This window comes from Macaca nemestrina, chromosome 11 (assembly GCF_043159975.1).
Source record: "Macaca nemestrina isolate mMacNem1 chromosome 11, mMacNem.hap1, whole genome shotgun sequence".
NCBI classification, from domain to species: Eukaryota; Metazoa; Chordata; class Mammalia; order Primates; family Cercopithecidae; genus Macaca; species Macaca nemestrina.
The window spans coordinates 98256552-98269544 of NC_092135.1; positions in this window are offsets into that span (position 1 = coordinate 98256552).

Consider the following 12993-nt stretch of genomic DNA (forward strand, 5'->3'; position numbering starts at 1 on the left):
CTCTGCGGCGGCGGCGGCGGCGGGTCCGGGAGGGAGGGAGGCCACGCCCCGGGCACGCCACGCCCCCAGACTGGTCTCGCCCCTGCCGGCCGCCTCGGAGTCGGGTGGGTCTTCCATCCCAGAGGCAAGGGAAAGGCACCGCAGAGAAGGCCAGGGCTGAACCCCGCGGGACGGTCTTGTCTGTTCAGAGGCTGGTTTTACAGGTGAAGAGAAGAAACAGCCACAGAAGTTGCGATTGTCCAAGGTCACTTAATAAGTAGCAAGAATTAGGATGTTAAGTGTTCTCACCCCCAGGTCAGTGCCCATCCCTCCAAACAGGGCTGCTCAGTGCCAACGTGTGTTAATATATTGCACTTGGATAAGTCTATCTGGATAGTGTCTGCAGCTTTCAAAGCTTTTTCACACACAGCATTCTTGTTTAGTCTGTGTGACAGTGATATAAAGGGTGATATTTATTTCCCATTATAGCAAGGAAAATTGAGGCGAGAGCAAACATTTATTCAACACTTTTGTACACCTGACACTGTGCTAAGTGCTTTGCATGCACTACTTAATTTCCTGTTAACGATAACCCTAAAAGAGTTCTTCCAGTTTCTAGCAGCATCTTACCTTATGCAAGGTACTGTGCTAGGTATTTCAAGAAAAATATAACAGTCCAGTTTTCAAGGTGCTTCCCCAAAATCAAAAATTTGGGGTTCCAAATTTCCCTGACTGGCTCTTAGAAGAGAATAAGCCAAAGAGAGGTAAGTCAACCTATCCCCTTAGATATAACAGTCTTAGGAGAGAGGGAAGGTTTTTTTCAACCTATAATTATTAAGCACTAGCTATGGAGCAAGCACTGAGAGTAAAGGACTGGATGAGACAAATAATGGGCGTTCAACCTTACATTCCAGTACACCATGCAGAAAACTTGTTCTGTAAATATTTTAGGCTTTGTGGGCCATACACAACTACTCAGCTCGGCAGTTGTAGTCTGAAAGAAGGCATAGGCAAAACCTAAACAAATGAGCATTGCTAGTTCCAACTTTATGGACACTGAAATTCCAATTTCACATAATTTTCATGTGTCATAAAATATTCTTTAAAAATGCAGCTTTTTCAAACACTTAAATATGTAAAAGCCATTCTTAGATCATGGGCCAGACAAAAACAAATGGTGGTCCATGGGCCATAGTTTGCCTGACCTTGTTCAAGTGGGAGAAACAGATGCTAAGCAAAGTGGGGACAGATAGTGATAACAGGTGCGAGGAAATCAGTGGGAATTTAAGTTGAGGGCTAGGAGTGAGAATGAGTCCACCTTCTGCAGAGATGGAGGAAGGGTATTTTAGGAAGAAGGGAGAGCAAGTGGGAAGTCCCTCAGGCAGGAAAGGACTCAGCAATTTGTAGGAAGAGAAAGGCTACTAGTAGTATGTTTGAGCCTTGGTGGGCATCAGGACAAAGGGGAAGATGAGATGGGATGAGGTTGAAGAGAGAGGCAAGAGCCCAGGCTCTAAAGTATTGTGTGGCCGTGGTAGAAGTTTAATTTGACTCTAAGCATAATGAGAAGCTATTGAAAGGTTTTAAGCAGGGAAGTGACCCGATTGATTTACTATTAAAAAAAGAAAATCACTGCAGTACTGAGATGAGAACGGATTGGAGAGGTATGAGCTGGAAGTAGATAACTATTGCAATAATCCAGGGGAGAAATGTCATAGTTCCTCCTTGAGTGGTGTTGGCAATAAAGAGAAGTGGATGGATTCAAGAGGTGTACTCAGGAGATAGACATGACATAAAATTTGTTGGTGGATCAAATACAATGTGTTAATATGGATCCCCTGAGAAGCAAACAATAGTATCAGATTAGACATGTGAGAGATTTATTGAAGGGAACGCCTGTGAGGTAATAATAGGGAAGCATCTGAGGGGAATTAGAAAAGACATTAGACAGTTTCAACCCTTGTGGAGAACAAGAAAGGAAGAGTAGGAAAAGTTGTAGATATGATACAGTTCTGAGAAAGTTTCAGCATAGCCAATGGAAAGTCTTCAAGCCAAAGTCCCCCATATCAGAAGAGTTCTGTGTCTCCCAGGAGTGGGTCTGCCTTAAATCCCTCTGCTTAGTTGCTGGCTGGGAGCAGTCAATGGGCAGTGCAGCCTGGAACATAGTGATAAATTTCAGAGGACAGCAGCTGACACATCAGTCAACAATGCTCCCTGCAACTGGAGATCTGAGAAGTACATTTTTTTCATGGCTGCCATATATGGGATTTAAGGGAAAGAGGGAAAAGTAGGAATATCTCTAAAATTGTTAATTTGAACAATGGGATAATAGTGAGTTTACCGAGTTGGTGAATTATGGGAGAGGAATAGGTTTGAGGGAAGAAATCAGAAGCTGTGTTTTGGACTACTACTAAGATTCAGATGCTTTTCAGACATGCAGGTAGAGAGATCAATTAGCAATTGAGTCAATCTGGAGCTCAGGAGTAAAATTCTGTGTTGAAGGTGGATATTTGGAAAGTATAAGCACTTAAAGCTATGAGAGTAAATGAAACCATCTGCAGAAAGGGGAGATAAATGAGAAGAGACAACATGAAGCATTGACTTCAGCATTTAAAAGTCAGGTTTACAAGGAAGAGCCAAGAGGAAGGAGGGGAATCAGGAGTGTATAGAGTTACAGGAACCAAGAGAGCAAAGTGTCATTCATATCAAATGTCACTGAGAAATCAAGGCGTCATATTTGGTATTGTGGGAGTTCTAGGTGACCTTGACAAGAGCAGTTTCAATGTGGTGGTGAGGATGCAAACCAGCCAAAAATGGGCTGGAGAGTGAATGGGAGATGGAAGACTGGATGTAACCCTTTAGAGAAGACTTTGCTGTAAATAGAAGTAGAGAAGTGAGGCTGTAGTGAAGGTGGGATAAGAGTCAAGAAAAGGAGTTTTAGGATGAGAGTCATTCCAGCAGGTTATGCTAATGGAAATGATTCAGTAGATAGGCAGAGATTGGTGAGGCAGGAAGGGGAGGGAGGGGACAACTGAAGGAATGAAATACTTGGCAAAGCAAAAGGTGTTGGATCCAAAGCACAAATGAAGCAATTTTCATTTGACAAGAGCAGGGGTAGGAGGTAAAACAGAGAAGACAGATTTAAGTTCAAGTAAGTTGTAGATTTCACAGAGGAGAGATGAGAAAAGTGTGACCAAATGGCTTCTGCATTCTCCATTTAGTCTAAAGCAAGGTCAGAGGCTGAGAGTAAAGGAGATGAGGGGTGGAAAAGGTTTGAAGAAGGAGCGTAAGGTATGAATTATTTATCTCGGGAACTGAAAAGCAAACTTTCTATAGAAACTTGGTAGGATTGCTAAGAAGGGATGAGTGTCCACTTGAGGATTGTAATCATTATAACATGGATGACAAGCTAGTCATCCCAGTTATATGACTTTTATCCAGTAACATTCAGCAGCTTCAGTACAGGTGCTGAGAAAGTACATAACCCTGGGCTCAGCCAGAGTCGGGATTTAGCCAGGTAGTATGACACAAGGATTGATTACCATGATGGATCATCCATTCTAAGATGGGTAAGGAGGGAAGTATCTGAATGTGGTGATGCATAGTGAAAAGGTAGTGACATTAATGGATTTGAGATCTCAATGGAGTTGAAGGATTATTCAAATAGGGATACTAGAGTAAGTGAGCTAGAAGAATCGAAGGCAGTGGTCAGAAAGTATACTTGAATTCAAGATGCCAGAAGTTATGCAATGAATGTAATGCCAAGGCTCTGGGCTGAGATGGGGTGGAAACAAAGTTAGCAGAGATGAAAATTGTAAATAAATGGCAAGCCAGGTTGTAAGATGGGTTATGTAATGCCAAGGCTCTGGGCTGAGATGGGGTGGAAACAAAGTTAGCGGAGGTGAAAATTGTAAAGAAATGGCAAGCTAGGTTGTAAGATGGGTTATCACCATAAATAAATACAAAGTCAACAAGAATGAGTAGGCATAGAGAGAAAGATGATGAAACGGAAGCCAATGTTACCAATAATTGATGATCAAAAGAGTTATAGAAAACTGCACTGAGGAAAGAAGGAGAGATCCTCTATCCAGATGTATGCATACAGTTAAAATTACCTAGGGCTTAGAAAGACAAAGAAGGGAAAAGTGTTTGGAAGCACTATTGAGAGAAAACAGAACGCCATCCCCACCTCCTGATTCTGGAATATGGGGGGAGTGGAAGAAAAAGTAGTCTCCACCCGAGAAGTCTACAGTGGAAGCAGGACCTCTAAGAACAGATAACTTTCAGGTAAAAAAAAAAAAATTAAGTGATAGGAACATTTTAGCCAGGTGTGGTGGCAGTGCCTGTGATCCCAGCTACCCAGGAGGCTGAGGAAGGAGAATTGCTTGAACCCTGGGAGATGGAGGTTGCAGTGAGCCAAGATCACACCACTGCACTCCAGCCTGGGCAACAGAGCAAGACTCCATCAGAAAGAAAGAAAGAGAGAGAGAGAGAGAATGGTAGCATTTAAAAGTGAATTTTAAATGGCTCTGTGGAGGTGTTTGGAAGCAATGGGAAGAGTGGGAAATTGGCTTATAATAGTGGACATATCAGAAGTATGAGGATGAGGGCCCCAGGTAACAGTGGACAACTTGGGGAATTGGGACTGCTGGGGTGATTATAGAACACAGGGTCTAGACATAATGAGAAAAGTCCTGATGGTCTATTAATGCAAGGTTCAAGCAAAGGCCAAATATTTAACTCAATAGCATTGGTATAACCCCACTTTCTGACTGCTTTCAATTGTATGGTGGACTGAGGGCAGGGAGGGTCTTATGTGGAACTGAAGCATCAGGAAAATCCTTGGGTGACTACTCCCTCCTGCAGCTCTCCTGGAAAGAAAGAACAATCCTAGCTCTGGGGCACAGGAGGTTGAAGGGAAGGGGGAAAAAAAAGCAGTATATAACTCAGAACCTGAGTCACACACCTAATTAGACTTGAGACTGCCCTCCTCTTCTGGCACTGTTTAAGGTGGGAAAGATAGGTACTTGTCATGGTAAAGGAGAAACAAATAACTTTGCGACTATCCTCCAGGAAAAGATTCCCAAACCATAAACACACTCCTCCTTCAAACCCAGGACAAGGTATGGGAGAATGAAGGGTCTGGTTGCTTCTTTGTTCACAAAGGCTAGATGAGTTGGGACATTTTTCTTTTTACAATGCCTGGTGCAGAGTGTGCAGTTCCACCAAGATAACACTGACGGGACAATTTCTGAGCCGCCAGGCAATAGCAGCTATAGCTGCATAAATCTGAATTTCCCAATTCATTCTCTGAAAACCACACTATAGAACAATAAAAAGATCAAACAAAACTCCAGGAAATGCATGCCACCTGCATAACTAAAAGAGAATGTTCAAATTTCAGTATATCTGTAAGTAGGAAATAAACATCCAGTCTCTACTAGCTGTGTCCCAAGATCTTGCCATAAACTTTCACAGAGATACAGTTCTGAGAAACAGAGATACAGAGCAGCCTGGAGAAAGTGAATAGAAGAGAGAAGAGGAGAGCTGTTGACAGGCCTGTGATTGATCTAAGAAAACCAGAAAAAAGAGAAAGTCCATCGTATGTGCTAACATACTGGAAAAGATTCCTAGGAGATAAAACGATTTGCTATACATGTTTTCTTAAAGTGCACATGATTCATGGGAACAGTCTATGAAATGCATTGCTTCTGGAGGTACAAAAGGTAAAAAGGACTGAGAGACACCCTTTGAATCTTAGTGAAGAGGAAAATAAGTAAAAAGAAATTTTAGTGCCAAGAAAAGCAAATGAGTTTCAAAGCTTTTTTTTTTTTTTGAGACAAAGTCTCGCTCTGTTGCCCAGGCTGGGGTGCAATGGCACAATCTCAGCTCTCTGCAACCTCTGCCTCCCGTGTTCAAGGGATTCTCCTGTCTCAACCTCCCAAGTAGCTGATGTCAGGCCTCTGAGCCCAAGCTAAGCCATCATATCCACAGTGACCTGCACATATACATCCAGATGGCCTGAAGCAACTGAAGATCCACAGAAGTGAAAATAGCCTTAACTGATGACATTCCACCATTGTGATTTGTTTCTGCCCCACCCTAACTGATCAATGTACTTTGTAATCTCCCCCACCCTTTAGAAAGTTCTTTATAATTCTCCCCACCCTTGAGAATGTATTTTGTGAGATCCACCCCCTGCCCCCAAAACATTGCTCTTAACTTCACTGCCTATCCCAAAACCTATAAAGAACCAATGATAATCCCACCACCCTTTGCTGACTCCTGTTTTGGACTTAGCCCGCCTGCACCCAGGTGCAACAAACAGCCATGTTGCTCACACAAAGCCTGTTTGGTGATCTCTTCACATGGACACGTGAAACAGCTGGGATTACAGGCGTGCACTACCATGCCTGGCTAATTTTTTGTATTTTTAGTAGAGACGGGGTTTCATCATGTTGGCTAGGCTGGTCTCAAACTCCTGACCTCAAGTGATCCACCCGCCTCGGCCTCCCAAAGTGCTGGGATTGCAGGCATGAGCCACCGAACCGGGCCTCAAAGCTTTAAAAATATGCAGTCTTTAGCTACATACACATGCATGTGCATGCATGTACATATGCAAAAGCCATCCACTGACAAACTGTATTTCACTGCAGAAGAGAATACCCTTGAACTTGAAATCTCATAAGCCATATCAAATCTTTGAAATGAACAGATGATCTATTATTCAAGGTTTTCCAGAGAAACAGGACCAACAGTTAGTATATGCATATGTATATGTAGATACAGGTATAGATATACAGATATAGATTAGAAATATGCATTTAATATAAAGCATTGGCTCACACAAATATGAAGGCTGAGAGGTCTTATGATCTGCTCTCTGCAAGATGGAGACCCAGAAAAGCCAGTGGCATAGCTCAAAGGCCTGAAAGCCAGAGAACTGACTACACAAATTCCAGGATGAGTGTGAAAACCTGAGAACCATGAGCCCTGAGGGCAGGTGAAGGTTGCTATGCCAGCTCAATACACAGGCAGAGACCTAGCAAATTTTCACTTCCTCTACCTTTGTGTTCTGTTCAGGCCCTCAATGGAATGCATGATACCAGCCCACACTGGGGAGGTCAGTCTGCTTTCTGAGTCGCCCCGTTTAAATGCTAATCGCTTCCAGAAGCACTCTCACAGTCACCAGAAATAATACTCGACCAGATAGCTGGGCATTCCATGATCCAGTCAAGTTGACATAAAAAATTAACTACCACAGGTGAAAACAGAGTAAATATATACAAAACCATTATAAGAAGAAAACAGAAAACAAGACCATGACAGCTGATGAAAATTCTCCTCTCCCCACCAAAAGAACAATCCAAAGCAGAAGAAAACTGACATAAACTCCAAAGTGAAGTAAATATCTTCAAAGAAGCTTTTGGGAATATGAAAAAACACTTTGAACCAGAAATTTTAAAGTAAAAATGGACAAAAATTGGAAAGAAATAAAAGAGAGTGTGTTAGATCCAAGAAAGAAATGTAAGCAAAAGACAAATTACTGCAGAAGTGAAGAACAAATTGCAAAGTTTCCAAAGGAAAAGAGAATTAAACAAAATCTTAATAAGGGACAGGAAAATAACCAAGACATGAAAAGAAGATACAAAACTAAAAGCTTTGAGAGAAAAGAAGTGGTTGAAATGGAAGACATTTCAGAGAGAAGTAGTTGAAATGGAAGACAGGCAAAGAAGAAACAACATGCAAATTATTGCAGGGATATACACAAGCAACAAAGGAACAGAACTAATATATGGGACCATAATCCAAGGATGTTTCAGGATATAAAAGAATATATAAATCTATATACCAAAAGGACTCATCATTTATGTGGGAAAATTAGCCCAGAATTGTCAACTCTAAACCATATGCAAGTAAAATTATTAGATTTCAAAGATAAAGAAAAAATCCCTGAGATCTCCAAGGGAAAAAAAAAAAAAAACAAGAAATTACAAGGACAAGAGAATTAGACTGGCACAGGACTGCTCAAAAACAACATATGAGCAACACAACAATGGAACAGCAGCTTTAAAAAAACTCAAGGAAAAAAGTGTAAATCAAGGACTTCCAGGCAACCCATTCTTCAAGTATTAAATGTCAAGCCAAGAAAAGATGAGTTTTAAACATGAAAAAATTTAGGGAATTTTTAATACATGAACACTTCTTGAAGAATCTTTGAAAAGGTGATTTCTGCTCAACCAAGTGGCAAAACTTTCTCAAAAGGGCAGATGGTGATCTATTTAACTGTAGACCTAAGACTAAACAAAGGTGGGGACCAAGATAACAAAATATTGTTATATGTTGATATGGTTTGGCTGTGTCCCCACCCAAATCTCATCTTGAATTGTAGCTCCCATAATCCCCATGTGTCATGGGAGGGACCTCTTGGGAGGTAATTGAATCATGGGGGTGGGTTTTTTCCGTGTTGTTCTTGTGATAGTGAATAAGTCTCATGAGATCTGATGGTTTTATAAAGGGCAGTTCCCCTACACACGCTTTCTTGCCTTCCACCATGTAAGACATGCCTTTGCTCTACCTTCACCTTCTGCCATGATTGTGAGGCCTCTTTGGCCATGTGGGGCTGTGAGTCCATTAAACCTCGTTTACTTTATAAATTACCCAGTCTCGGGTATGTCTTTATTGGCAGCATGAGAACAGACTAATGCATATGTTTTGTGTAGTACATTCTGACAAAGTAGAAATAACACAACTGAAAATGGGAAAAGGGAACAAGAAAGAGGAAAATAGAATAAGCTTATCAAATGTGATACAGGCTATGGATAGGGATTAAGGGACAATATTAAAATTTAAAAATCAGATAATCGAAGGTTAAATAAAAAAGAGGGAATGAAGTTTCTTAAAAAAGGTATAGCACAAAGATAACCAGTAGAATAAACTGTAAGCTTTCTTAAATGCAAAAATAAATTTTAAAATTAAAATAGCAAAGAAAGTATCATGCAAAGAAACACAGCAAATAAAACACAGTTTTAAGATTATTATAGTATAAAATATGTATAACAAAATAAGTTGAACTGTCATATTAATGAGTATGAATGAGTTTAACTTATTTATTAAAAGCAAAAGATTTCTGTTGGATGTGCTCATGCCCATAATCCCAGCACTTTGAGAGGCCGAGGCAGGCAGATCACCTGAGGTCAGGGGTTTGAGACCAACCTGGCCAACATGGTGAACTCCGTCTCTACTAAAAATACAAAAATTAGCCGGGTGTGATGGTGGGCGCCTGTAGTCCCAGCTACTCAGGAGGTTGAGGCAGGAGAATCACTTGAACCCAGGAGGCAGAGGTTGCAGTAAGCCGAGATCATGCCACTGCACTCCAACCTGGGTGACAGAGAGAGACACTCTGTTTAAAAAAAAAAAAAGGCAAAAGAGATTTTCAATTTTGTTCACAAAGCAAGATGCTGAAAATAAGAGACATGACTGAATCAAACTGATTCAGAAAGTCTAAAACGAAAGGGATGGGCAAAAGTATACTAGACAAATGGAAACAACAATAAAGCAGGGGTTGTGATGCTAATGTCAAAATAAAGTTTAAACCAAAATGCATTAAATGAGACAAAGGAGGGCATGTTTTCATGCCATAGTTCACAATGGGTATACTAGAGTTATGAATTCTATTCACCAAATAACTCGGCAGCAACCTTTATAAGGAAAAACTACAGGACATGCAAAGAAACACTGATAGAAACACACTAACAAAAAGACTTCAAGACACTACCTTCAGTACAAAACAGACTCAGTAGCCAAAAAAGAGGAATAAATGTAGACCTAAGTAGTATAAGCAATAATACAGATCTTACAGATACACAGCCACGCATCACTTAAGGATGGGAATATGTTCTGAGAAATTCATCTTTATGCAATTTCATTGTTGTGTGAACATCATAGAGTGCACTTACACAAATCTAGATGGCATAGCCTATTATACACCTAGGCGATACTGTATAGGCTATTACCCCTAGGCTACAAACTTGTACAGCATGATACTGTACTGAATACTAGAGGCAATGGTAACACGATGGTATTTTTGTATCTAAACATATCTAAACATAGAAAAGATATAGTAAAAATATGATATAAATGATTTTGAAAAATGGTACACTGGCATAGGGTGCTGACCATGAATGGGGCTTGAAGGACTGGAAGTTGCTCTGGGTGAGTCAGTGAGTGAGTGGTGAATGAATGTGAAGGCCTAGGACATTACTGTGTATTAGGGTAGGCTTTATAAACACTATACACTTAGGCTACCTTAATTTATTTAAAAAATAAAGGAATTGTGCCATGATGTTATGATGACTGTGATGTCACTAGACAACAGGAATGTTTTAGCTCCACGACAATCTTATGGGACCACCATCGTACATTTGTTTGGTAGTTGACTGAAACATCATAGTGTGGGGCATGACTATAATTATTTTATTTCTTTCTGTTACAGAAACTGTTTACAGGAGATAAGGAAGTTTTGGTGTATGCCTAAATAATTTCACTGACCTTAGTTTTTACTAAAATAAAAGCATAAAAATGTTAAATGTAGAGTTGCCTTTCTTTTAAGGAAGCAAATGTTTTAAAGAGAGCAGTCCTACATTTATGTGAATGTGAAAACTTACAAAGCACTCTGGTTTTCAAACTTATCTATGCCTACAATATCTGGTCTTTCTTCTCCTTCCCACCACAAAGGAAAAGGAGACTCTTCAGCTCACAGCTTAGTCCTGATTCTAACCCCTGCCTCACCACTACTCACTGCTTTCCTATGTCAGCCTCTCTCCCTCTACCAGCTCCTTTATCCAGCTTTTAAAAAGAATACGTGAACTCCCAAAATTTGAGACAGGTCTCAGTTAATTTAGAAAGTTTATTTTGCCAAGGTTAAGGACACGCGCCCGTGACACAGCCTCAGGAAGTCCTGAGGACATGTGCCCAAGGTGGTCGGGGCACAGGTTGGTTTTATACATTTTAAGGAGGCATGAGACGTCAATCAATATATGTAAGAAGTACATTGGTTCCACCCAGAAGGGTCGGGACAACTTGAAGCAGGGAGGGGGCTTCCAGGTCACAGGTAATGAGACACAAATGGTTGCCTTCTTTTGAGTTTCTGTTAAACTTTTCCCAAGGAGGCAATCAGAATATGCATTTATGTCAGGGAGCAGAGGGATGACTTTGAATAGAATGGGAGGAAAGTTTTGCCCTGAGCAGTTTCCAGCTTGACTTTTCCCTTTAGCTCAGTAATTCTGGGGCCCCAAGATTTTCCTTTCACAAATACAAACCCTCCCTCCAACCTCATTCCCCTGTAGTTATTGCTACTTCTTTCCTGATCCTCAAATAACTGTCTGTTCTCATCTCCACATCCTCTCTGTTGCAAAAGGAATGACTCCCTAACTGTCAAACCCCAGGACTGTTCTCACTCAGGTCTTCCTGCTGCTTAAGACCAGGTTGGCAGTCCCTTCCCAACCCTCATTCCTCCCTCAGCCCTCCCACGTGTCTCCTTCTACCTCTCACTGCCTCTCTTGCTGCCTTTTCATCTTTCCTCCATTCATTGATGTTCACCGTGATTCTACCTTCTACTCTCCTTATGCCTCTACACACTCTTCCTCCACAAATTAATCAACTCTTGTGATTTCTAATTACTATTCGCTGCTGACTCCCAAATCCAAGCATCCCTTTTCAGCTCCCTATTTCTATTTCTGTGAGCCTACTGGACATTTCCAACTAGATCTCCTAAATAGCAGAGTTTGTTATTTTCCACAACTGCTATTCCTTTGTATTTTCACCGAAGAGTGGAAAAGGGAAGGCTATATGATGAGGAAGGGTATGGGGGTCTCTGGGACCCCATCCAGCAGCCAGGGAATGTCCATATGGAAATAACTGTGGAGACGTGGGCTTCAGGACCCTGTCAGCAGTGTGGTACATGTAAGTGTGAGTCCACTGGTAAAGCTAGTGAGTACAGCAGCTATCTTTTCAGGCCCCTTCCCCAAGCCTCCGCTTTGTATGGTTTGGATTTTATGACTGGAGATCTTGAGTAAAGGAGTACTTTAAGCTTTTCGGACTTCCTGCAGAGGCACAGGGTGGAGGTTGAGAAGTAGACTCCACCCCAGTCTCTCAGTGTCATCCAGCATGACGCTCTTTTCTCAGAGAAAAGAGAAAAGAGTCGCCATGAGAACCACGGCAAGAGGTTATCTAGCTGGACAAGTGGTAGGCCAAGTTCCCTGATTATTTTATCCCTTTCCAGACAAGCCTCCCTTCCACACACACATACACCTTGGTCAGACATAAAGAAGCTTGGTGTTCCTGTTACATATTCCCTGCCCTTACCTAAACCACAGAAACATTCTTGAATCACCTCAAGGCTCAAAGACCCCTTCCATCCATCCCCAACATCGCTCCTGGATTTTCTAGAGTAAATCCGATCTTTATCACTCCCTTTTCTTAAACTTCTTGAGAGTTTAAGCACTGCTCCCTCCCCCACCCCCATTGCTTTCCTTCATTGTCCACACAAAGTAAAGCTTCTTAGCTGCACACCCAATATCCTTCTGTTACTTGACTTTGTCTAACCTCTCAGCCTTTGCTCCCCGCATCTGACCGCATGCATCCTGGGCCCCAGCAGCTCTGAACTGCTTCCTGGGACAGGCTATGTGCTGTCAGCCTAATGAATCCCACCCAACTTGGCCTTCGAGGTTCCACTGCTATGTGACTTCCCCTGAAGATTTGTCTTCCCTCTTCTTTAAGATCTGCTCTTTGTTTCCTAAAACAGTTCGTTCATTTTCTCTCTTCCTTCCTTCCTTTCTTTCTTTCCCTTCCTTTCTTTCTTTCTTTCTTCCTTCCTTCCTTCCTTCCTTCCTTCCTTCCTTCCTTCCTTCCTTCCTTCCTTCCTTCCTTCCTTTCTTGAGACAATGGTCTTGCTCAGTTACCCAGGCTGGTCTGTAACTCCTAGGCTCAAGCAATCCTCCTGCCCTGGCCTCACCA